The 27,659-nt window shown below is 38.0% G+C and overlaps 1 long non-coding RNA gene across 1 annotated transcript; it reads right to left on the reverse strand.

Moving 5' to 3' along the window:
• Positions 1 to 16,370: 16,370 nt before the first annotated feature.
• LOC140169633 (uncharacterized) lies at positions 16,371 to 26,306 on the reverse strand. Its single transcript, XR_011861373.1, has 3 exons — positions 26,052 to 26,306; positions 18,032 to 18,129; positions 16,371 to 16,941 (listed from the first exon to the last, which is right to left on the reverse strand). It is a non-coding gene; the product is annotated as an uncharacterized lncRNA (long non-coding RNA).
• Between the last annotated feature and the right edge of the window lie 1,353 nt (positions 26,307 to 27,659).

Below are 27,659 nucleotides of genomic sequence, written 5' to 3' on the forward strand. Positions count from 1 at the left end.
TCTTTCTTATGCGCACACTTAAGCAGTGGCGTAGATTTCTTTTTGACATGGAGGGGGGGGTACCCAGTACAGTGAACCTTATGGTACAAATGCGCGGGAAATTTTAGCATAGGCCTATTGAAACTAAACTGGTGAAATATGGGACAAAGGTGGAATTAATTCGCGCGAAGCGCAAAAAATTGCATTTTGTGGCTAAAATGACCAAATATGAGGTTATTTTGACAGAAACCAATACACAGGCGTCACTATGGGGGGGAGGGGGGTGATTGTATCGACCATCCCCCTGGCAAAATATTGGGGTTTATACCCCCCCCTCCCCATCCCTCCCCGATCTACGCCTATGTAACTGCATTGCTTTCCTTCTACCTCTCTCTCCTTCTCCCCGTCTTCCTTTCTTTTTGGTCTTCCGCCCCTCCCCTACCATGCCCCACAATCTCGATCACCATCCGCTTCTCCTCTTTTCACCTCTCGACCCTCCTTCACTACCTCAATTGGACCTGGTTTTTAAAATGGATATTCGTGATATTAAGGGATCTAAAATGAGCGTTTATTGCGTTTCGACAGTATTTTTGTGGGACATGAGAGCACCTCGGACCTATCGAATTGCATTCTGAATACGAAGCATGTCTTTCTGATATCAAATAATTTTCATTTTTGAAAATCACAATATAATACAAATTTTATGACAAATTATAAAAATTTGATATTTTTCAAATTTTGATATATAACAGTCCTAGAAGTAAATTATATAAATCTAATGATATATTCTTAAAGTGTATGTAGCAGGGAGGAAAAGCCGACGGTCAATTGAAAATTTTGACCTTTCATATTGAAGATATGGATTTTTTCCCAAAAGACCTAATTTTTTTGGTGTTTTGGGAAAAAATCCATATCTTCAATACGAAAGGTCAAAATTTTCAATTGATCGTCGGCTTTTCATCCCACCTACATACACTTTAAGTATAAATCATCAGATTTATAAAGTTTACTTCAAGTACTGTTAAATATCAAAAATATCAATTTTTAATGATTTGCCATAAAATGTGTATTAAATTGCGAATTTCAAAAATCAAAATTATTTGATATCAGAATGACATTCTTCGTATTCAGAATGCAATTCGATATGTCTGATGTGCTCTGATGTCCCAAAATAAATACTGTCCAAACGTTTATACCCCAGCCCTTAAGAAATCCATTTGCTTTTATTGAACAGGCCTATATAACCATGATAACAACATAATAGCTGCGAAGTAGTTATTTATAGAAAGTGACACAGATAGACCTATATACCAGCAATGACACGTTGTTACGGGTAATGGATCAACAACTCGCCTAAATTAAGACGGGCGGTCAATAATTCTATGTCGACGGTAAAGTGTGTTTTTGTGTGAATGCGACAACTCTAGCACACCCCTGTGTGGTATTATAACAAAAGGTACCTCTCGTCCGAGTAGGCGCTTTCACATGACTTTCATTTGATCACTTAATGACAGTGGCCTGCCTATATAGCGTTAATACGCTGTCAGGTCAGTTACCGATTTAATGGCGGAAGCCCTTTGTCCAAGAATTAAAACTAATTATCAAAAGCAAAGAAAACTAAGTATGTGGTATTTTAAGATGGAAATGATTTCAACTATAATATTTAGTTTCAAGAAGTAGTGTATGACAAGGGCATGCCAAGCATATGGAAAAGCAGAGGCCTATCCATTGGCCTCAAGGTACACCTGCTTCGTGCAACATTGTTTTCCATTGGCACTTATGGATGTGAGTCTTGGGCTATGACCAAGAATGATAGGAAAAGAGTAGATGCTTTTGAGATGTGGTGTTACAGGAGGCTTCTACGAGTGACATGGAAAGACAGGAGAACAAATTCCTGGATCCTCGACAAGATTGGTACAAGTCTAACCATCAGAAGCGGCATAATGGAGAGAAAGCTGAAGTACTTTGGCCATATTGTCAGGAAAACAGAATTTGCAAGGGGCTATGGAAGGCAAACGAGGAAGAGGACGTCCACCAACATCTTGGACTAATGACATGAATCTGGTTTCTAACCAAGGAATGCAAGGTGCAACGCACTTGGCATCAGATCGAGTGAGATGGCGTACTCTTGTGAAGACCAATCAACTTCCATAAATCTTCTTTGCTTTCGGGCTACATGCAGCTCCACATCCCAATTTTACTTGAGGAATTCTAACTAATCATTTAGCCAACGTTATGCTACTTAAACAAAAATATAATCCTGTTTTGCCAAATGCACTGCAGCTAAATCCCAATCCTTTAATTAGTTTTAATTGGCAATGAAAGTTAAATTTAAATACAGGGTTCAAAATAAATAACTCCCCCCTAAAATTACAAAACATTTCTTTGCATAACTTGACATATATTTTGTTGATTTGAAATATCCAAAAAGCTGTGAATAGAGAAATCGTTTTTCAACCCTCCCAAAGTTGTTTCATTTGCAAAAACAAAATTTTTGGTCAAAATTATCACATTTTCCAAAAATGATGCTTTCAGAAAAAGTTGCACTTTACCACATAATGTAAAACATTCTCGATAATAATGTTATGGTTGATTTAGTTCTTGGTGTTTTCCTTTACCTTTCTGTCTCCGATCCTTCAGGCGCACATGAAACCATCATTCAGTGCAAAATAAAGATTCGCAGAACTTAATTTCGGCGTAAAATGAGATTTTCTTTGAAGTTTTTAATCAGCGTTGTTTCAAAATGATAAAATCTCTAGGAAGGAGAAATGAGCTCTCCAGCTGTATTGGGTCAGTTGAAGCATCTTGCATTCTGATTTAAAATAATGGCTTTCTTGGATAAAGGTGTATAAACACTAATGATGTGGCCACAAGAAATATGCTGCATGCAGTTAATTGGCTGAATGCTGACTTCCAACCTCCAATCTTTGTTGGCCATTTCTTCTTGTCATGTATGCCTTTATTCAAGAGAGCCGTTGCTATAGATCTTTGCAACTGTTTCAGTCTACAATTTGTAAGTAAATTTGTCATCTCTTCTAGCCAACAAAGTGATTTTATCATTTCTGAAACACCGACTGAAAACCCCATTCTTGTCAAAATTCATGTCAATGAATCATTGTTTTATACTGAACTAACAAAGTGGCATGTCTATATGATCATCAACATTGATTTTTCATCATCATTAAGCTTTCTATATGTATACGCAGGCAAGCGAAGGTTGTTGAATTTAGAAGCCCTGAAATCACAGAAACCAGCCGTAACCCCCCCCCAACCCGTTACTACCTGAACGGGTTCTAAAAACATACCTTAGTAGTCGAAGAAGATGCACGTTTTCTTGCCAGGGCAAATACAGTTAAATATTGAGAAATGTAAGCAAACAATACCTAGAAAAGTCTCCATGACGAATATCAGATCCACAGAATTCAGTGTTTCTATATATATAAGCACAAAAGTACTCCAATCTCGGGTAAAATGCCATGAATGTAAACATTGACATTTGCAATACATGTTTTAACAAGAACATTTCTGGAAAACTGCATGACGAGTAAAAGATTCATGATTTTCGGACACCCTGTATGATGACTGTTTCGCTGCTTTTGCTTCAACCTAGGACTATATAATATCAGGAGATTCGTATCTGTAGCCTGTCCTAGCACGATCAGATCAGATTAAGATTGATTTAGGGTTAGTGTTCCGATTTAGGCTTGCTGAATAGTGTTGATTAGGGTCAGGTTTGCATTAGGAATAGGATTTTTATAGGGCTAGGCTCGTGGATAGGGATAGAGATACGGCTAGGTCCGAGGATTAGATATGGGTTTAAAATAGAGTTATAGATCAAGTTAGGGTTCCGACTTGAGTTAGGATAGAGTGAGGCCATACAGGTTTCTGTAGAGGCCCATAGAAAACGTGTACACAAAGACTAGGTTTTATTTTACACGTGACTATAGGCCTTACATGCGCCTTAAAGCTTAAGCAAAATGCCTAGCCTAGGCCTATACTGTATTTACACGTATAGGCCTATGTACGATATTTAGGGCAAGGAAATCACCAACAAAATGTGAATGTGGGTCTAATGGCATGTCTATATGATCATCAACATTGATTTTTCATCATCATTAAGCTTTCTATATGTATACGCAGGCAAGCGAAGGTTGTTGAATTTAGAAGCCCTGAAATCACAGAAACCAGCCGTAACCACCCCCTCCCCCCCCTCCTCAACCCGTTATTACCTTAACGGGTTCTAAAACCATACCTTAATAGTCGAAGAAGATGCACGTTTTCTTGCCAGGGCAAATACAGTTAAATATTGAGAAATGTAAGCAAAAAAATAGCTAGAAAAGTCTCCATGACGAATATCAGATCCATAGAATTCAGTGTTTCTATAGGTTAAATACCACTAATTATGTATTACGCGGGTTTCAATGGGAAAATTACTAATTTCGGGTGGAAGTTTCTCATATTCAGAACTCTCACAGTTCAATGCCAATAATATCAGGTGAAACTATATGATTTAGATGCCAAATGATCAAAAATTCAACATAGGTTGACCTGAGACTTTTCTTGTTTTAACCCCCTGAACCGTAAACACCTTAAAATGACAGTGCGCCCTCGAATCTGAAAGTTGCAATATGGTAGGGCGAATATTTATTAAAAACCGAAGCCGTGCGTATGAATTTTGGTACTATTAAAACAAAATTGTCATATAATGAGAGAAAATTTACCATTTTGAAGTATCAAACCCTAAAATGTATTTTTTTGGCTAATAACTTGATCAATTTCAGCGATTTTAATGCAGTCTTTTCAGATGCCATGAAAACAAATAGTTACTCGTCGTATTTCAATGTATCGTCCAGGCCTATTAGTGGTATTTAACCCAGAACCTACAAAAGTATATCTGTGATATTTGAATTCTTCTACATACTCGCTATGAAATGATCAATGCAATTTTTGCCAAAGCTCACTACCATTCGCAAGATGCTGTGAACTACCAAATTGCTACAATTTGAAATAGATGCTAACCATGAAGTGTGTTCTTTGTTTGTTTTTTCTTGTTGTTGTTGTTTGACTTTAGTAATTGTGTTAATTTACACATTGCATTGCATTCGATTGAATTTCATTACACTACATTAAGGTTATTCATTATTTTAAACTGTTGTGATTTGGTAGTTCACAGTATCTTACGAATGGTTGTAAATTTTGGCAAAAACTGCATTGCTCAATTCATAGCGAGCGTACAGGAGAGTTAAAATATCACAGTATACTTTTATAGGTGCTGCGGTTCTTGAGTTACGTTGTGAAGAGGGCTGAAACAACAACACTTTTGTAAAACGTACATAACTCATTAACAACAATAAATTAAGCAAGTTTGCAAAGTATACGATTTGTACACTGAACTTTTGCAAAACATCAAGGTGTTAATTTTCAATAATATATTGATCTATATAATAAAAATCAATTTTTAGATTGCTTCGACCAACAATACCTCGTCAACCCTTAAATTGTACTACACTAAATTACATTAGATTATAATTTAAATCATATTTCACCGCATTACATTACATTACATTACATTACATTACATTACATTACATTACATTATTACAATACGTTGCATTATATTACACTACATTACATTTTATTACCTACCTACCCTATTCATAATAAGCCCAATCGGCATTGGAAGTTTGCAATGCATTGTAGGACAGTTTTTGCAGTTTTAGGACACTTTGTCCTTTGACCTTTCAGAAAATTTAGAAATATTGGGTTTTTGTACGTACAAAATATAATCTAAAAATGTTTTACAATATTTAAAACAAATATAAAAAATATTAGTGTTTTATAAATTAATTATTTGGTATTTTTAATGATCACAATTTGTGACAATAATAAGAAAATTAATAATAATTACGTAAATTTTCCCGATATGTCAGAGGTCAAAGTGTCCTAAAACTGCTCTCAAAAACCGGAAGTTAGAATGGCGATTGGGCTTATTACGCACTGTGATTTGTTGAAATGCGTCATGTGAAAGACCTCAACATGTTTACACGGTTTATCTGAGAAAACGTACGTGACAGACAGAGGAAAACGAGGGTAATTCCTTTTCATTCGTTTTCACGAGGGTAAGCAGATTCCTTTTATGTTTTGAAGGTTGAGCAAGTGTCCCAAGTTGTGCATTGCATGCAGGTGTTAAATTAACACCCTTAACGAATATAGAAGAAGTTTAAAAAAATGATTGGTTAAAAATTAAAAATGTGCTTCTACCCACTTTTTGACACCTCCCACCACCACCCACCCCACACCCCATACTACACCCTACACACCACACAAACAAATAAAACCTTCAGAGCTTTAAAACATATTTTTACAGGTAAACTAGTTTGATTCAAGGCTAATTAAATGAAAAAATAATATTATGGAGAGTATTTTAGTTTACTAGATACAAGCCCCAAAAGTGGACTACTTTTTCGAAATGCTAGAATTCAGATTTTGTACATATATTGAATTGAATGGGGTTTTTGAAGTCTTGATTGTGTATTTTTAATATGACATCATTTGTTTCGCCTTTATAATGCCTAATACGACAATTAAAGGTATTTTAACAGCTGGGTTATCCCATTATAATACCAAGCGTGACCTCTTGCATTTCGCTTATAATGGGTCAATAATGTATTCTGAGTTAGAGTGTGTGCATGAAGGTCGGTTTCATAGGTACCTCAAATTGGTGCTACATGTATCTCATTTTGATATTACCAGTCAAACACTTTTTAAACCAATCAATAATCCTATTGTTGAAGCGGATAATAAGCTTCTATGTCTATAGAATTCTTAAATAGCTCTAGTCTTTGCTTGCTTTGGCTAAATCCTATTCAAGTGGTGGGTTACAAAGCATTTTATTTTGTCTAGGTATGTATAACCAGCATTAACAATGAGAGGACATTCCTGAAACTCGTTGACTTGGAAATGATTGCCAATTATGACTGTTTGATATTTATTACCAGCAATGTGGAAAAACAGACACATGTAAAACCGAAACAAGGTACCATTTTGTTGAAGGAGCAAAGTTCAACACACCATTCTGGATATCGTTTGAAGTCAAATGATATACCATTATAAAGCTTATGATATATATTTTATAAATACGAAATAAAAACAAAATTGACCGGGGCTGACTTTACGGCTGGTTTGTGGTGGATGGTCAACTTGCGATTTTGGGAGCATAGACGAAAAAAATGCAGTTACATCATACAATACATATAACGGTTTTGTTTGTAGATAGACTGATGTCTTCGGGCGTCTAAAAAGGCTTTATTGGGACAATAGCGCGCAAAGTTTTTGTATTTTACACAATTTTCGCCCATGATCGAGATGAAAAGAGCTTTATTGTAGGAATGCGCGCGAGCAGCGCGCAAGCAATTGCATATTTGGCCCATGATCGGGGTGAATTTTGGTTGAAAAGGGGCTCTTTGTCCCTTTTCTTTTACTTTGACCTCCAGATGTTCTCTTTCATTTTTGTCAGAGGGGCACTTTTTTTTGTCAGGGGGCACTTTCCTCCCCCCTCCCAAACCCGCTGGCTACGCTACTGCACGTGTACCAAGTGTTGCAAGTACTTTTTTCCAAAATTGTAGACCCATACAGAGAGAAAGGATTCCAAGTTGTTATTCGGGCTAACCAACTTTCTTATGAATAGGAACGGTGCGCTACAACTTACCAAGAATCTAGGATCCAGTTCTGAGGTCACAAGTCAAGAGTCGTCCAGTTGATCAACAAATCTGTCGACAAACTGGATTATTCTGTTGAAGAAGGTTGTATTCTTAATATGGGTGAACTTTATGTCTTGTGAACAAAAGTGTTATCGTTCATTTTTAGTATATTTTTAGTCCTATAGGAAAGAATTTATTGAAATTTTGCATAATGCACGCTTACTGAGATGTTGTTGCGTCTCATTAGACGCATCCCGGTGTCTAAGTGCATTATTTTGACAATTACTCGAGCAAAATGCTGGCAAATACAAGCAAAACTATATGCATCAACCAGCAAGAAAATTGAACGCGTCCGAAACACTGCACGTAGTTCTAGTACATGGAGTGCATGGTCCAACTTTTACCAACTTTAAATCTGATTGGTTCTCGCTATAAAAGAGTGTATGAAACAAAACCAATGCACTAGTATTTTGTGTTATTGAGTAAGTAGCTCCTTGCTGTTGCTTGCAACTCAAGGCAATTTAAATAATAATAACTGCGCACCATCTATTTTGAGGTCATTGTGTGAAATTGGAGGGTTTTGTTTTGGGCCGAGGTATTTTCCGAGGGCGCGTTCTTCCACTTATTGTCATTCATTACCGTTTTTTTGTACAAAATGCTATTTTTCCTCCGTATTATTTGCTGGAAATTTTCGAATATTTCAATTTATTTAGTCGTCATCCCTCAATAATAATGGGCGAATCCCGACTACATGACGTCATTGGCGTGGATACAGTGCATTTTTGTTATCCATATTCCGGGGCCCCTTGATTAATTGATTAATTTGACCGTTGACTGCGGCTGCGGTACTGTTGATTTTTGCTACAGAATGTATTTTTACATGAAACTTTATTTTTATATCGTGACATTATCTGGAGAACAATAGCATATATATTCATGTTGAATACTTGGCTATCGTAATTATGCATGCGTGAGACGTGCAGGCCCTACGTGTGTACGTTCACTCTTGCCCAACAAGATGCAGATTTTCTGAATGCGTGAATGAGTTGCATCAATCATGTCATGATTATTGCACGCCGAGTTTATATTCTCATGTTTACAAGTGGACCTGGATATATTGTATACTTGGATTTAAATGGATGAATAGTTCTACCATTATGGTTTACACCTGGTAAGTAGGTTTTATAGGTTTTATAAATGTGATTACAATTTTATTGGCTTAAAATCAGAATTTTCTCTTGACCCACCAAAGACTTTACCGTACGTACCGGTGGCTGACAGCAAAAATAGAGCTCAAGTTTTCCTTGCACTGTATCTTCAAATCTGTAGGCCCTATTTTTCCATATTGGCCAGCATGCTTATAATTTATATCATCATGATTACTACGCTTTTTAGCCTGGCTTGAGCATTTTTGTTTAAGCCTGGCACTGCTGGCCCAACCAAGCATCATGCCTGCCCGGTGCTGCGCGATGATCCCGTTGCCATGAAAAACCAGTGGTTCATCACGTTTTGACCGTGACAGAGTCGTAGTATACTATGATATCATGGTGATAGTACTTATATACACTCGGTGTGCATTGAGGTTAATTTGCATGTTGGTATTTTCGTATTTGCATAATGTTAGGAGAAAATAACCCGTTCATTTGATGAAGGTATCCAAGGCTGTATTTAACAGATTGGTACTGGCGTCTGCTCCGGATTGATACTTGCATGGGATCTGTGTTTAGGGCTTAGGGGGCTCTCATTTTCTTCGGAAAGGGGGTGGGTCCCAATTATACGGAGGGGGGGCAGGGGAGGTTTTAAAGAAAAACAAATTGATGACCAAAATATAGAGAGTCACAAATGACCACAGATAGTGTGTTTAATTTATTCAAAAAGACTGATTTCAATAAAATTTTAGCGTAGGGGTAAGTAGGTGTATCGGTGAGGGGGGGGGGGGGGGGTCGCAATTTCATTGACGCTCACTTTTTGTAAATTTGGATCCCCCACATCCAAAGAAAATTCTAGCCATAGGTGGTATAATATTTAGGCCTACTTTCGTTTGTTTGTTTAAATGGTCGTTCCGTGCGAGACACGCTTGGGTCTTGATATGACCAAGCTCAAACAAAATGTTGAAGCCAGGCTAAAGAGCATTGGCCTACAGAAAAATAGGAGGCACGTGTGTTTTGGGCATCTTGCAATATTATACTTCATAAAAGGCACAGAAAAACAATAGGAAAACGGTGGCAAATAGTATGCACAATTTCCTGCTCGCTGTTGTCACGTTTTTAGACAATATTTCAGTGTTTTTAAACTATGCCACAGAATTAAGCCTATGCGGTTTCCAAATTCCAAAATGATCTGGCCTGTCATTGTGTGTCAGGTAATGGATGGGGGCATTTTAAAGGTACGCGGCCCTACATGGGTTTCAGGGGGTTGGTTTGGAGTTTAAAGGGTACATGTTGGAGTTTCGTAGATGTCATGGGGTTTAAGGGCATGTGTTGTGGTTTACAGCTACAGGTACAGGTTGGGGATTTAGGGCAGGGCCTTCATATTGGGGTTTAAGGGTAGGCCTACAGGTTGGGTTTGGGTTTTAAAGGCAAGCCTGACTTTAGGTTAGAGTTTTAAAGGTACATATGTTGGGGTTAGGCCTACGTATAGGTCTACAGTTTGGGGACAAGGGCCTACATGTTGGGGTTTAGGGAAGGGTATAGGCCTACAGGTTGGGTTTGGGTTTAAAGGGCAGGTCTGACTTGTGGGAGTTTTTAAGGTACACGTACATGTTGGGGTTTAAGGGTAAATGTTGGGCTCTAAGGGTATGCCTACGTTTGGGGGTTAAGGGTACATGTCGGGGTTTAAGGGTACATGCGGTTGGGCTTTAAGGGTACATGTTTGTATGTTGGGTTTCAGGGACTGGTTGGGGTTCAAGGCAGTTCAGGTTGGGTTTAAGGATAGGCCTTGGCCTACGTGTTGGGGTTTAAAGGTGCAGTTTGGGGAATAATGGTACCTACGTGTTGGGGTTTAAGGGTAGGCCTACAGGTTGGGTTTGGGTTTAAAGGGTAGGTCTGACTTGTTGGACATATAGGTACATATAGTTTGGGGACCAGGGCCTACATGTTGGGGGTTAAGGAAGGATACAGGTAGGTTGGGTTTGGGTTTAAAGGTTAGGGCTAACTTGTTGGGAATTTTAAAGGTACATGTTTGGGTTTAAGGGTAAGTGTTGGGGTTTAAGGTTAGTCCTGCGTTTTGGAGGTTAAGGGTACGTGTTAGGGTTTAAGGGTACAAGTAGTTAGGCTTTAAGGGTACGTGTTTGTTGGGTTTAAGGGTACTGTTTGGGGTTTAAGGTAATTCAGGTTGGGTTTTTAGGGTACGGATTCTAGGTTTAATGGCATGTTGGGGATGGGCTGGGTTTTCATTTGTATCCATCAATTTTGTTTGTGGTAGTCATAGTACTTCCATTGGCCTCCAAACACCCATTATTGATCTGATATATTGCTTCCTTCTTGAATGCCTGTCTTTAACAAGTTTGGATGGTCACTTTCTCTTTGAATTTCAATTAACAATACATTCCACATTTATTTATGAAATGTTTGTAATTTAAACCAAAATTCATGACTTTTCAAGGCAGTACAGGACACGCATTATGAAAGCACAAGCCTTACGAAACTACAATGCTGAAAGTGGTTTTGGAATAACATAATTATTTTTGATTTAGCAAACACATAACACATTTTATGATTTAGAATTAATTATTTGTGAAGATTTCATGATAGTGACCCAATAGTGATGTCAAAAATAGACATATCACATCCAGTCTCCTCCCTGAACTTTTCCGTGATTTTTGTGCCTTTTTCAAAAAAAAAAAAAAAAATTTGTCATGAATTTTGCCGACATATTGCAACACTGGTGAATATATTTATAACCCTGATGATAGTCATGATACCTGGTAAGAGACAGTAAAACATGCAATAATTACACTGGCTAATGTTTAATTTCTCTCTTGAACTGTTTATTATTATAGCATCATAATAGAACACTTAAAATTGAAATACTAAAAGTTACATAATTTCTCGTTTACATACAATAATAGCAATCATGTACTTGTGCAATTATTAGAACCACTCAACCATCTGTTTTTATGCATGTCACAATATACATACACATGCAATTTACTAACAATATTTTTCTTTGTTCCCATCAATCAAATTTGGTTTGGTACACAAACTCAGTCAAGTAATAGATAACTTTATTTTTCAATGATATTTAATGTAACTGGTATGTTTTCAATTGATTTATATTTTCATTTAATTTATTATATTTAAAGGGTACTACACCCCTGCCCAATTTTAATGCCTATTTTTGCATTTTTCTCAAAATTATAGAGCATCGGTGACAAGTAAGATATGTATATTATAGGGGGAAGGGCTACAACTGCTACACTGGAAATTTTATTTCAGCACAGACAACAGTTGTGGAGTTACAGTCACAAATGAGGGAAAACCAATATTTTATCAATAAATCAATAACTACTTGCCTTGAGTTGCTGAATTTTCAGTGCAGTAGTTGTAGTCCTTGCCCCTATAATATACATATCTTACTTATCACCAATGCGCTATAATTTTCGAGAAAAACACAAAATAGGCAAAAAAAAATTGGCTAGGGGTGTAGTACCGCCTGAAAGGGACTGTGCATTCTCAGAAATGCATAATGGGCTAGTATTCCAGTTGAAATCTACAGGGGAGTATATTTTTCAAATGTAACTGCCTAACTGGTCAGGGTTTATCATTTTGAAACCCATACTCCCCTCTGTATTATGGCTTTACCTATATCTTCCACAGCTGGAGTGAGTATTTCAAATGAAGTTACCCAATGGTTTATTCTATTCAAAACTCATACTCCCTCTTTGAAAGACTTTAGCTAAATCTTCCACAGGGGTGGTGTGGATTTTAAATGGAATGGCCCAAAAGTTACTAATCCAAGATAAAAGTATACATTTTTGGAAAGGAAATTATCTAAATATAAATACAAATTTGGGGTGAAAAGAACAATTTTGAAGAAAATAAGAAAAAACCTCATGATTTTGCCTAAAATTGTTTGGAACACATGCACTATAGGAAGGAAAAATCCAAAATTTGGATTTTGTGTTTTTTTTTGTAACCTAGACTCGCGCTTAGGCCTTATTTTGAATTATTGACCAAATAAGACGAAAATTCAAAAATTCAAAAATAAGACTAATATCCAAATCATGAAAAACCGTTCCATGAATGGAGTGTCTAATTACAAAAAAAAAACCATGAAATCCAAATTTGGGTACAGTGTGTTCCAAATAATTTAAGGCAAAACAATGTGCTTTTTGAAGTTTCTTCAAAAAATACTTTTTGCATAACAAAAATATATACTTGCATTAAATTTTGTTTAATTTAAAGTTACAGCACTTTTAATTAATGCATTTCTGAGAATACACAGTCCCCTTAATATGACACTTTGAATAAAACTTACTTTTAATCATATATGGCAGATTTATCCAAGATTCTCACTCTGACTTGATGCTCATTCATTTGAAACAAAAAATGTTGGGGGGAGGGGGGCTCAAATTTAATTTTAACAGGGGTGTGCTGATGGCAATCTGAAACCCCTACCCATCTTAAGGGATTTTTTTTACCTAAAAACTGCTGATTTGACAATTTTTTTTTTTTTAAATCAGGTCATATTGTAACATTTGCTGAGGAGAACAACCTCATGTTTTTCAAAACTTAACACACAATGTTCACAATACTCTCCATACAAGGCGTGCAGGACCGACACCAGTCACATTTGAAGGAGTGGCTCACATTGGCGGCTTATGTGCTGGTATTATACAGTGATTTTCTTTTTATTGCATCATTTGCTCAGGCCAAATTTAAAGAGGACATATCTGACAGTGAAAACTAACATTTTGTGGAAAAGAAGTTAAATTCTATCTCTAATGGAAATGTTATAATGTTGCAATGTGGGTAGCTGTAAGGGCTATCTAGAAACACATTACATTTAACTTTTTGCTAATTTCAATCTGCATAATTTTCAATTATGACTAATTTTTTGGACAAGTCAAAATTAGCTCTAATTAATTATGCAGATTGAAATTTGCAAAACTTTTAAAGAAGTTCCTTACTGTTACCTAGCAAATTAAATTAATATACAGGGTGTTCCAGAAAAAAGATTACAAGGTGAATGAATTTTGACATAAGCTGACAAATAAGCATCCAAATCCAAAACATAAAAACAGCATGTAGCCCCTCTTATTCTGCATCTTACACACTTGAATCGGTTGACTGATTGCAAAGATATGAGCGATTACATAACATACATCTCAATTCATTTCATTAAGTTTGAAAGAAAGATCATTCAACACAATGCACACTAATGCTTATCAATTGACTTTGTGTTTTGTTTGGTGAAATTCTTTTTATTCTTCTTACACAATCTGTGTTTTGCTAAACATGTAATAAACTTTTGTTAAAATGTGAAAATACTATGTGATATTAAAGCTTGAATCTAAAATGGTGCTTGGTACTTGTAAATATATTTTTCGTTAATATTAATATAATTATTGCATAAAGAATTATTGTATAAAGAATTCCAGCTGACAAAAAAGTTTTCTCACACAATAATTAATGTTTTGGAATTTTCCAAGAAATGGCTATGTAAAATGTAAATCTTTTAAAATTTGAACATAATGTTGCATGGTATCAAAAATTACACGTAAAGATGTACAAGCACTTGATCATTGTCATTCTTGGCTCACATGTTCTTTGGAAAGTTGCAATATAACATATTGCACAACACAAAGAATTAAAGCTGGAAAGCTTACAAAACCAAAGTTTTCTTGGACAAAATGTTGCTTCAAATATTGCCATGAATGCAAAGTTTTAACTTAAAAATTAAAACATTAAACATAATATAGCACAGTATAAAAATTAGAAGCTCTAAGCTTAATCATGTATTTCTTGGGTTTTGAAAGTTTAACATATTGCGTAAAGAATTAAATCTGTTAATTGTATAGCTATCCAATTTCTGCAATCCATGTTAAGTTTCTTACAATTCAGGCACTGTGTATCAAAGTAAAGGCAGATCAAATGTTATATTCACTCACGTTTTTCACCTTCAGTGCAAGCATGAGTAACATAATACCATCGTATAAAATAGATCAGAGGACTGAATTGAATGAGATACACAAACTTTACGAAGGGGTGAGCAAGTGTGACAAAAGTGCCTGTTAATCAAACTTGGAATGAGTTGTTGATGTGTGCATTGTGTGATCAATCACTCATTTCTTTGCATCCAGCCAACCGAATTAAAATAAAATTTGTGTATAATGTGCACAATGAGCTACCCACTGCTTTTAAAATATTTTGATGATATTGTCTATTTCTGGAGATGTTTTCTGGGACACCCTGTACTGTGAGAATATAATTATAATAATTTGCATCCCTTTCAGTGTTTGACTTTGCTAATTCCAGCCTAATTGGAGTTAGCTGAAAGTTATGAAAGTTCCATGTCTGAATTTCATTGCTGTGTTAATGAAAATTGATCAAGAAACCTTTACATTCAAACCAATTTTTTTACCCAAATTATTTTTGGCAACAACAAAAACATTCTTCAGTAAAAAATTTTATTTTTAAAAAACTAGATATACGCTGGCGAAGTTACGTAATTAATCGGATTAACTACCATAGCAATAGGTGCAAACAATTTTGAATATACCGCGCTGCACTACAAGCAGGTTGCACTCATCACCTGTCGTCAATCATATAGTAGATTGAATACAATACCGCTCTTTTCAAAGAGACTAATCTTACAGGTGCAAGTGATTAGCATTTCTTTGACATCTATGGTTCAATGCAGAGGTACCGCATGAACGTAGTAGTGCAGCGCGATATAATCAAAAATTGTTTGTACCTATTGCTATGGTAGTTAATCCGATTATTACGTAACTTCGCCAGCGTATAGATATCTAGGACCATTTACTTTTTTAAATTTTGATCAACTTCACCAAAAAAAAATGAAAATTGAGCGAAAAATCAGGCTTTTTTTTCATGTTTTTTTTTCCGGCAAAATTGAGCATTTTTCAACCAGTTTTGGTAAAAATTTCTCAAAGTTGGTCAAAATTTAAAAAAATGAATAAAAAATAGGTTTAAAAAAATTAATTTTGTAAAGAATTTTTTTGGTACAATGCCCATGAAAATTTGGGTAAAATTGTTTTTTAATTTTCTCCATAACTGAGCATTTTTGCCCAAATTTGACCTCGCATATGAATTCATCAAGTCTTTGTCATTTTAAAAGACCAAAAATTTAGCAGTTATGAGGCCCATAATTCCCTGAGGGTTAAGACCAACCTTAAGAATTATTTTTTTTACTGTTATGTGACTATATGGTAATACCAGTTATATTCACCAGATAGCCAGCTCACATAAACATCCTCACTTCAAATCACAGATGTTCCAATATCTGTGTTCAAATACAATGTTAACAGCTCTCCTAGCAATCATGCTAGAGAATGATTTGACCACTCGCCTAGCATCATACTAGAGAGTGAGTAACCACTCCCTTTAAAATCTAGACGACAAAGCCTGTCACAAGGATCCATGATTGGCCCTGTTACATGTATGTCATTCACCATAATATTATACACTTGTCAATCAAGAAACCTCTCTATATGTTACGGTGATGACATTCAGTTATACAGATATTTTAATGTATCTTATCCAAACTCCATGAAAACAGCCTCATCTAGCATCACTGAATAAAACACTGGATGACCATAAAATCTCTGGAAGCTAAATGATGAGGAGATAGAGTTTTCTATTGGCGCATCAAATTATCATACACATAGCTTATCTCCTGCTATGCTAACAGTTGGCGATGATTCCATCAATCCAGCTCTGCAATCCAGTATGCAACCTCTGTGTTATATTTGATACACAGATGACAGTGGCTGCACATATCATATACATTGTATCCCTGTAATCTATTATAAATTAGCAACTACATAAAATATCAATTGGTTTCAAGGACCATGGCATCTACTATCTGGTGGTTTGTGCCTTGATCTTGTCCCAAATGGACTATGGCAATGGATTGTTATTAAGTTCCAATAATGACATCCAAAGACTTCAGGGCAGTTCTTATTTGCTGCATTCTTGATTCTCTATACTCTCTTGTTCTTTGTGTTGTTGCCTGTTAAAAGGCTGCTTCAATCTGCAAACTATTGAAGGAATCCTTACTCCTTAGACAGTGCTAGTGCCTGCAGAAAAGTTATTAATGAGAATAACATGAATATTAATAATAATTAACACAACATTTTCAGACCTTCCTTTTATTTAAGAAATAAAGGGTAATGCATTATCCTTTACACCCAAATAATGTGTCCTCACCCATTATTTAGACGTTTTTACTGCCAAGGACACATTATTTGCGTGTAAAGGATAATGCTGCACCCTTTATTTCTATTCTATTACCAGAAAATAGTGCGATTTAAAGAGAAAATATCATTTTTTGGCACAAATATTTTCAGTTGTTTACTTCAAGGTGGAGCGTGTATCGCGGAAATATTGCACAGCGTAATGCTGTGCGTAGAGTGTGTTACGGCGCTTGACCCATTATTGCAGAATAATGGGCTCTCATGTGACGTGTTTTAACAAATCACAGTGCGCGATTTTGAATAATGGGTCGTAAGAGTAATAGAATTATAAATAAGTCACAGAATTTTTAAAAATTATATACGGTAGATATTTAAGGTGGCAAACTTAACTATGGTGTTGTGCACAGAATTGCTTTAAAATTATCGTACAGGATGTGATTTTTCAAAACAGCTTCTTGACTTATGCAAATTCACAAAATCCCATTTAAACACTTTTCTTTGCTGATTTAAGTTAAATGAACATAATGGATTTGACATAGCTAGCTATTGTATCTGTAAGGTGTAGTATTTGAGTTAGCTATCTGAAAATACAAATAGACAAAATGCCACCTAAAATGGTCAATATGTTCTATGTACGTCTTTCATAAGGCGAGTTAGATGGTAGCATGAACTAGCAGCATTTGCATTCGAATATTGAGACAAGTAAAGCTGACACACATGAGGAATGGTATTGGTTTTATTAAGGAAATCCCAATGATTGATATAAGTAGTGTCATTTCCACCCCATTTGCATGATGGTTTTTGGGAGGGTTAAAATGGCAAAACTATTGCTTAGATATATTAAAAAATAAATCAAGAAATATCAAGAAATAATTGCAAATTTTCATTTATGAAACTTGCAAATCTAAGCTAAACTTATTTAACATTCGGCCGAAAATTCTGCCCAAAACATATAGTGTAAACCTTAACTCACCTCTAGGAAGATCAATTGCAAAACATCAGATGCCCTGACACCCGAACTCGCAGCCAATGGCTTCACATGTTCATTTACTTCATGAAGTTTGCACCATTCTTTAAAATATAAAACACAAAAAACATAAATGTTACATGTGGGTAAAATATAGAAGATTAAAATTGTGCTTTACAAGATACCCATGAACACCGCAACTTTGTCACAGGTGGGATAGGATAGTAAAGATGATTTGATTTAAACAATACAACATTCCCTTGTATACCACAACTTTGTCACGGGTGGGAAGGGACACCTAAATCATAATTTTAATTGTGCTATACAACATTCCCTTGTATACCACAACTTTGTCACAGGAGGGACAGGATACTACAAATAATTTACATTATATAGCACAATAGATAGTGTCCTGTTCCACCCATGATAAAGTTGTAGTATACATGGGAGTGTTGTATAGCTCAATGGAAATCATCTATAGTACTCTGTTCCACCCATGATAAAGTTGTAGTATACATGGGAGTGTTGTATAGCTCAATGGAAATCATCTACAGTACTCTGTTCCACCCATGATAAAGTTGTAGTATACATGGGAGTGTTGTATAGCTCAATGGAAATCATCTATAGTACTCTGTTCCACCCATGATAAAGTTGTAGTATACATGGGAGTGTTGAATAGCTCAATGGAAATCATCTTTGTGCTCTGTTCCACCCATGATAAAGTGGTAGTATACATGGGAGTGTTGTATAGCTCAATGGAAATCATCTACAGTACTCTGTTCCACCCATGATAAAGTTGTAGTATACATGGGAGTGTTGTATAGCTCAATGGAAATCATCTTTGTACTCTGTTCCACCCATGATAAAGTTGTAGTATACATGGGAGTGTTTTATAGCTCAATGGAAATCATCTTTGTGCTCTGTTCCACCCATGATAAAGTTGTATTATACATGGGTGTGTTGTATAGCTCAATGGAAATCATCTATAGTACTCTGTTCCACCCATGATAAAGTTGTAGTATACATGGGAGTGTTGTATAGCTCAATGGAAATCATCTTTGTACTCTGTTCCACCCATGATAAAGTTGTAGTATACATGGGAGTGTTGTATAGCTCAATGGAAATCATCTTTGTACTCTGTTCCACCCATGATAAAGTTGTAGTATACATGGGAGTGTTGTATAGCTCAATGGAAATCATCTACAGTACTCTGTTCCACCCATGATAAAGTTGTAGTATACATGGGAGTGTTGTATAGCTCAATGGAAATCATCTACAGTACTCTGTTCCACCCATGATAAAGTTGTAGTATACATGGGAGTGTTGTATAGCTCAATGGAAATCATCTTTGTGCTCTGTTCCACCCATGATAAAGTTGTAGTATACATGGGAGTGTTGTATAGCTCAATGGAAATCATCTTTGTGCTCTGTTCCACCCATGATAAAGTTGTAGTATACATGGGAGTGTTGTATAGCTCAATGGAAATCATCTATAGTACTCTGTTCCACCCATGATAAAGTTGTAGTATACATGGGAGTGTTGAATAGCTCAATGGAAATCATCTTTGTGCTCTGTTCCACCCATGATAAAGTTGTAGTATACATGGGAGTGTTGTATAGCTCAATGGAAATCATCTACAGTACTCTGTTCCACCCATGATAAAGTTGTAGTATACATGGGAGTGTTGTATAGCTCAATGGAAATCATCTTTGTGCTCTGTTCCACCCATGATAAAGTTGTAGTATACATGGGAGTGTTGTATAGCTCAATGGAAATCATCTACAGTACTCTGTTCCACCCATGATAAAGTTGTAGTATACATGGGAGTGTTGTATAGCTCAATGGAAATCATCTACAGTACTCTGTTCCACCCATGATAAAGTTGTAGTATACATGGGAGTGTTGTATAGCTCAATGGAAATCATCTTTGTGCTCTGTTCCACCCATGATAAAGTTGTAGTATACATGGGAGTGTTGTATAGCTCAATGGAAATCATCTACAGTACTCTGTTCCACCCATGATAAAGTTGTAGTATACTATACATGGGAGTGTTGTATAGCTCAATGGAAATCATCTTTGTACTCTGTTCCACCCATGATAAAGTTGTAGTATACATGGGAGTGTTGTATTGCACAATGGAAATCATCTATAGTACTCTGTTCCACCTGTGATAAAAGTTGTAGTATACATGGGAATGTTGTATAGCACAATGGAAATCATCTATAGTGATAATATTGTTGTACACATGAGAGTGTGGTATACACATGTAGCACAATGGGAATCATGAACTTCAATGTCCTGTTTCACTTGTGAGCATGATAAAGTTGTGGCATACACTAGAGTGTTTATTCTAGTCTTTTGTTGCCTACTGAAAAGTTGAACGAAGATAATTTCTGTTTTCGGTTTCGGGAGTTATGTTAATTTCTGACATGAAAACGTGACATGAGAGAGTTGATGCTAATACAGACAAGAGAAGTGTCTAAATTTTATGGTCGTAAATTAGCGATAAATTGTACGGCTTCAATTGACTTGCGTAGGGTGTATAGGTACTTCCGCCTAGGCGGGAGTGGCTCATGAAAAAAGCCCAGCATAGAAATATACACTAATCAGTGTTGCCACGAATTACGTATACTTGTTCGTGCAATCGCGAAAAAATAGGTCATATGATTATGTAGAGATGAAACGGGGAATTCTTTTCGTCCAAAATACACCTTAAAACTTGTGTGTCCGAGATAGTAACTCAGGGCCCGACTGTAACTCGGGCCCGACTTAGTAACTCGGGTCCGAGATAGTAACTCAGGGCCCGACTTAGTAACCCGGGGCCTCAATTCGGGACCCGAGATAGTAACTCAGGGTCCAAGATAGTAACTCGGGCCCCGACTTAGTAACTCGATATCTGAGTTAGTAACTCGGGCCCGGATTTAGTATCTTGGGTCCAAGATAGGCCAGATAGTATCTCAGACTTAGTAACTCTGGGTCCAAGATAGTACTCGGGGTCCGAGATAGTAACTTGGGGCCTCGACTTAGTAACTCAGGGTCTAAGACAGTAACTCGGGGCCTCGACTTAGTAACTCGGTGCCTCGACTTAGTAACTCGGGGTCCGAGATAGTAACTCAGGGCCCCGACTTATTAACTCAGGTCAGAGATAGTAACTTGGGGCCTCGACTTAATAACTTGGGGTCTGAAACAGTAACACGGACCGCGAGATAGTAACTCGGGGTCTGAGATAGTAATTCAGGGCCCCGACCTAGTAACTCAGGGTCCGAGATAGTAAGTCGGGCCTTGACTTAGTAACTCGGGGTCCGAGATAGTAACTTGGGGCCTCAACTTAGTAACTTGGTATCCGAGATAGTAACACGGACCCTATATAGTAACTCGGGGTCCGAGATAGTAATTCGGGCCCCGGACTTTATAACTCAGGGTCCGGGATAGTAACTCGGGGTTAGAGATAGTAAGTCGGGGCCTCGACTTAGTAACTCGGGGTCTGAGATAGTAACACTGACCCCGAGATAGTAACTCGGGGTCCGAGATAGTAACTTGGGGCCTCGACTTAATAACCCGGGGTCTGAAACAGTAACACGGACCCCGAGATAGTAACTCGGGTCTGAGATAGTAATTCAGGGCCCCGACTTAGTAACTCGGGGTACGAGGTAGTAACTCGGGGTCCGAGATAGTAATTCAGGGCCTCGACTTAGTAACTTGGGTCTGAGATAGTAACTCGACCCCGACTTAGTAACTCAGGGTCTGAGATAGTAACTCAGGGCCTCGACTTAGTAACTCAGGGTCCGTGATAGTAACTCAGGGCCTCGACTTATTAACTCAGGTCTGAAATAGTAACACGCACCCAGAGATTGTAACTCAGGGTCTGAGATAGTGACTTGGGGCACCTGTGGCCCCGCGATAGTAACTTGGGGTCTGAGATAGTAACACAGACCCCAAGATAGTAACCAGGGTCCGAGATAGTAACTCAGGCCTCGACTTAGTAACTCGGGTCTGAAATAATAACACGGACCCTGATATTGTAACTTGGGGTCCAAGATAGTAACTCAGGGCCCCGACGTAGTAACTGGGGGTCAGAGATAGTAACTCAGGGCCTCGACTTAGTACCTCAGGGTCCAAGATAGTAACTTGGGGCCTCAACTTAGTAACTTGGTATCTGAGATAGTAACACAGACCCAAGATATGAACTTGGGGTCCGAGGTAGTAATTCGGGCCCCGACTTAGTAACTCGGAGTCCGAGATAGTAACTTGGGGCCCGAGATACTAATTGGGGGTCCTGAATTACTATCTCAGACCCCGAGTTACTATCTCGGGTCTGTGTTACTGTTTCAGACCCCGAGTTATTAAGTCGAGGCCCCAAGTTACTATCTCGGACCCCGAGTTAATAAGTCGGGCCCCGAGTTACTATCTCGGACCCCGAGTTACTAAGTCGAGGCCCTGAGTTACTATCTCTGACCGCCAGTTACTACGTCGGGGCCCTGAGTTACTATCTTGGACCCCGAGTTACAATCTCCGGGTCCGTGTTATTATCTCAGACCCGAGTTACTAAGTCGACGCCCGAGTTACTATCTGGGACCCCGGGTTACTATCTCGGGGTCCGTGTTACTATCTCAGACCCCAAGTTACTAAGTTGAGGCCCCGAGTTACTATCTCTAACCACCAATTACTATGTCGGGGCCCCGAGTTACTATCTCGGACCCCGAGTTACAATCTCGGGGTGCGTGTTACTATCTCAGACCCGAGTTAATAAGTCGAGGCCCTGAGTTACTATCTCGGACCCCGAGTTACTAAGTCGAGGCCCCGGTTTACTATCTCAGACCCCGAGTTACTAAGTCGGGGCCCGAGTTACTATTTCGGACCCCGAGTTACTAAGTTGGGGCCCTAAGTTACTAAGTTGGGGCCCCCAAGTTAGTAACTCAGACCCGAGTTACTATCTCGTTGTCCGTGTTACTATCTCAGACCCCGAGTTACTAAGTTGAAGCCCTGAGTTACTATCTCGGTACCTGAGTTACTAAGTTGGGGCCCCAAGTTACTAAGTTGGGGCCCCAAGTTACTAACTCAGACCCCGAGTTACTATCTCGTTGTCCGTGTTACTATCTCAGACCCCGAGTTACTAAGTTGAGGCCCCGAGTTACTATCTCGGACCCCGAGTTATTATATCTCTGACCCCAAGATATTAAGTTGGAACCCTGAGTTACTATCTAAGGGCCCCGTGTTATTAAGTTGGGGCCCGAGTTACTATATCAGACCCTGAATTAGTATCTCGGGACCTTGAGCTACTATCTCGGATCCCAAAGTAGTATCTTGGGGCCCCGATTACTATCTCGGACTCCGAGTTACTAAGTCGGGCCCCCGACTTACTATCTCGGACCCTGAGTTACTATCCCGGACCCCGAGTTATAAAGTCGGGGGCCTGGATTACTATCTCGGACCCCGAGTTACTATCTTGGGGTCCGTGTTACTATTTCAGATACCAAGTTACTAAGTTGAGGCCCCAAGTTACTATCTCAGACCCGAGTTACTAAGTCGAGGTCCGTGTTACTATCTCAGACCCGAGTTACTAAGTCGAGGCCCGAGTTACAATCTTGGACCCCGAGTTAATAAGACGAGGCCCCGAGTTACTATCTCGGACCCCGAGTTACTAAGTCGAGGCCCCAAGTTACTATCTCAGACCCAGAGTTACTAAGTCGGGGCCCGAGTTACTTAAAGTCGAGTTACTATCTCGGGGTCCAAGTTACTGTTTCAGACCCCGAGTTACTAAGTAATTAAGGGCCCAGGGTGTAGACATCACCCTGGGTGTAGACATAATTATTGCACAGTCCCTATAGCATTGTGTTGTCGTGGATACATGGTAGTTGATAAATTACTCGATCAAATCATTTGGATAACGGGGTACTACACCCCTGCCCAATTTTGTGCCTATTTTTACATTTTTCTCAAAAATTATAGAGCATTAATGACAAGTAAGATATGTATATTATAGGGGCAAGGACTACAACTGCTACACTGGAAATTTTATTTCAGCACAGACAGCAGTTGTGGAGTTACAGTCAAAAATTAGGGAAAACCAATATTTGATCAATAAATCAATAACTACTTGCCTTGAGTTGCTGAATTTTCAGTGCAGTAGTTATAGTCCTTGTCTCTATAATATACATATCTAGGCCCTATATCTTACTTGTCACCAATGCACTATGATTTTTGAGAAAAACACAAAAATAAGCAAAAAATTGGCTAGGGGTGTGGTACCCCCTTAAACATAATAGATCCCACACAATTTAAAACCAACATAACCCAACATCTACAAGAAATCTATAGACTAAAATTTGCATGCATGCGCATATCAACCTAACCGTTTTACTCCTCTAGGACTGTTGGGCAGTATCAAGATCAAGATGATGTGCAAATTCCAAGTTAGACTTCATCATGTTCTTGCTGTCATTGACATATTTGTAGAGACGACTAGAGTACACTGGAAATTTTATTTCAGCACAGACAGCAGTTGTGGAGTTACAGTCAAAAATTAGGAAAACCAATATTTGATCAATAAATCAATAACTACTTGCCTTGAGTTGCTGAATTTTCAGTGCAGTAGTTATAGTCCTTGTCTCTATAATATACATATCTAGGCCCTATATCTTACTTGTCACCAATGCACTATGATTTTTGAGAAAAACACAAAAATAAGCAAAAAATTGGCTAGGGTGTAGTACCCCTTAAACATAATAGATCCCACACAATTTAAAACCAACATAACCCAACATCTACAAGAAATCTATAGACTAAAATTTGCATGCATGCGCATATCAACCTAACCGTTTTACTCCTCTAGGACTGTTGGGCAGTATCAAGATCAAGATGATGTGCAAATTCCAAGTTAGACTTCATCATGTTCTTGCTGTCATTGACATATTTGTAGAGACGACTAGAGTCCCCGCTATATGTCGAATGTATGGACTAGGGTAGCCCGAAACAACATGGCCCTGTTCCTTCCTCACTAGGGCCATGAATGCCCTACGTACGTAAAAACGGGGCACCGTGAACTCACGTCGCGGTGATGACGTCACACTGACGGCATCTATTTATAGAAAGAATTCAAAACATTTTCCATCCTCAAATGTGCTCAAAATTTACGAACATGCACCAAATATGTTTTGTTTAAGTCTCATCTTCACGTGAGGAATGGTAGGAAGTGGTATTTATGAGAAAACGTGGTATTTTATGTGTACCTGGACCAGATATGCTCAGGAGTCTCAGACCTTCGTACGGAGAAGGACAGTGGAAATCAGGGGTAGGCCTACAGCATTAAGGCCCAAAAGTCGGGGGTTGTTTTCCTGTGTTTTTCACTCCAGAGCTTGCAGAAAATCCAAATACATGGGGTGAAAATTAAATCTTGGGGTGAAAAATATTTTGCAGTGTAGTCAGGGGTAGGAGTACGGTCCAAAAGTAGCTAGAGGGTCAGTTTTCACCCCGAGCTTGCACATATTCCCAATAGAGGGTGAAAAATTAATATTTTTTAAATTTAGGGGTCATTCACCCCGCTACCCCTGGTGGAAATCGTAGTGACGGACGTGTGAGTACCTCGGCTAGGACTAGGGAGCCAATTGTCAAAAGCCGTAACTCACACATATTATACGATACACCTATCGAATGTGTGTCATCGGTCCAGTCATCGGCCTTGACTAGAACCCATGGATTAGGTCCATGTACACATACGATGGGTGTACCCCGCTAGAGTCCCGGACTAGAGTTTTAAATTATACTATGTAGTATGTACAGTACTCGGAGAACGTGGTTGTGTATATTTTTTCTGTATACGTCGCTATTTATAGAAAGGATAAATCAACTTGAGAAAATATTGTGACTTGCTCAAGTTGTTATACTCGCGTACATACTCACACTGTACAGAGTTGTACAGTATGTACAGTGCAGAAACTATCACAGCTTTTGGTATTAATATTGGTAAGCTTACACTACCATAATTCATTGCAACTGGTAAGAAACTGGACGAAATGTACACTTACTGTTGTTTAAAATGCTTGAATTCCGAAATTACTGGTTAGAAACTGGAACAAAAGTACACTTTTCTATAATACTGTGGTTTAAAATTCAACCGCCGTGTGTGTGTTAATTAATTTCACTGTGGTGACGAGCTAGATCTATTAATAACATCATTCACGATCTGTACGAGTCGATTATTAAAAAAATGTATGACGCGGATGACGTAGAGTTCATTAATATTCATATATACTACTACGATTTCATCATGAGAGGGGTCTGGCACACGACACCGGCATCATGAGCGCGAGCATGCAAGTGTCTCTGCACGGCGCGACCGTTTACCGAGCATGCGAGGACCGTTTAAACAAACTTGCAGAATGATCCGATAAAAATAGAATGGAATGATGCTCTAAAAATGAATTTAAAAAACAGTTCCAGGTTTAAATTACCTAGTCCGAGGTAGCCTACTCACATCGTCACACCTCCGTCACTACGATGACTGACTTTCCGGGCTGACTTTATATGGTGAGGAACAACAAATGCTAGGCCTAGCTAGCATGCTAGGCCCCCTGTGCCATGATGTTTCGGCTACATGATCATGATGATATTTGTTAGGCCTACCATTTACAAAATGATTGTGAATAAATAACTGAAGAAATTAATTGTTTATATTGTGAGGAACATGGGAAAGAACAACCAGCATGCCCGGCAGGCATAACTATTTATAGGGCCATGATATTTTGAGCTTCAAATTACCATACAAAATAATAAATAGGCATATTCAGTAATTTTCTCATCTGGATGATAATAAAAATCAAGATTCAGATTTTGTTAGTGGTTTTAAAGCCGAAAGCCGGACGTGTAATTTATTTTACAATCAAACTATAAGATTTATTTTCCAGTTTTGTCAATAGTCCACCATGCACCATACTGCTGTTTTCCTGGGTTTTTTTTTTTGGGGGGGGTGGGCAAGCCGTGTTCCCGCTCATCCACATTTGTACGACAGTACGACGATACTCTCGAAGACAGGAATGTACTCACCGGTAGAAGAAGAAATGTTTCATTTCAAAAATATCTAATTGGCAATTTTAATGACTAAATATCCTTCAAGTACGCAATAACAAATTTGTATTTTTACACCTTCACTGGGATGTTTTTGGGCCTTAAAATAATTTAATTGCAATATCGTTTGGTTCCTGTTGTTGTTGCTATTTCTTGTTGTGATTCGTCTATTCTTTTGTTTTTTTCCTGTTTGGGATTCCCCAATTGTATTTGTTTTGAGTCACGTCATACGATGCAATCATAATTATTGAGAGCAATAGATGCCGGGATCGGGAGCAACTGAGACCTAGACGCAGGTCGTAAAGCTCACTCCGGGAGCTCACTCGATCAACGTAACACAGGGACAAACATATTAGGAAGAATTGTTTATATTTATTCAATAATTCATTCAAAACAGGGTCCTGTGTGCATATTTATTGGTTTACCTGCTGTGATCGGGGCTGCTTTTATTTATTTTTTTGAAGGTAGTCGCCATTTGAATTGGACGCTGCAATTCGCAATGATGCCAATTCTTTATCCATGTTCGGGGCCCCGATCACCCCATGTTTTGATTGCTACGTCAGACGCGG

The sequence above is a fragment of the Amphiura filiformis genome, chromosome 14 (assembly GCF_039555335.1).
Source record: "Amphiura filiformis chromosome 14, Afil_fr2py, whole genome shotgun sequence".
Classification (NCBI taxonomy): domain Eukaryota; kingdom Metazoa; phylum Echinodermata; class Ophiuroidea; order Amphilepidida; family Amphiuridae; genus Amphiura; species Amphiura filiformis.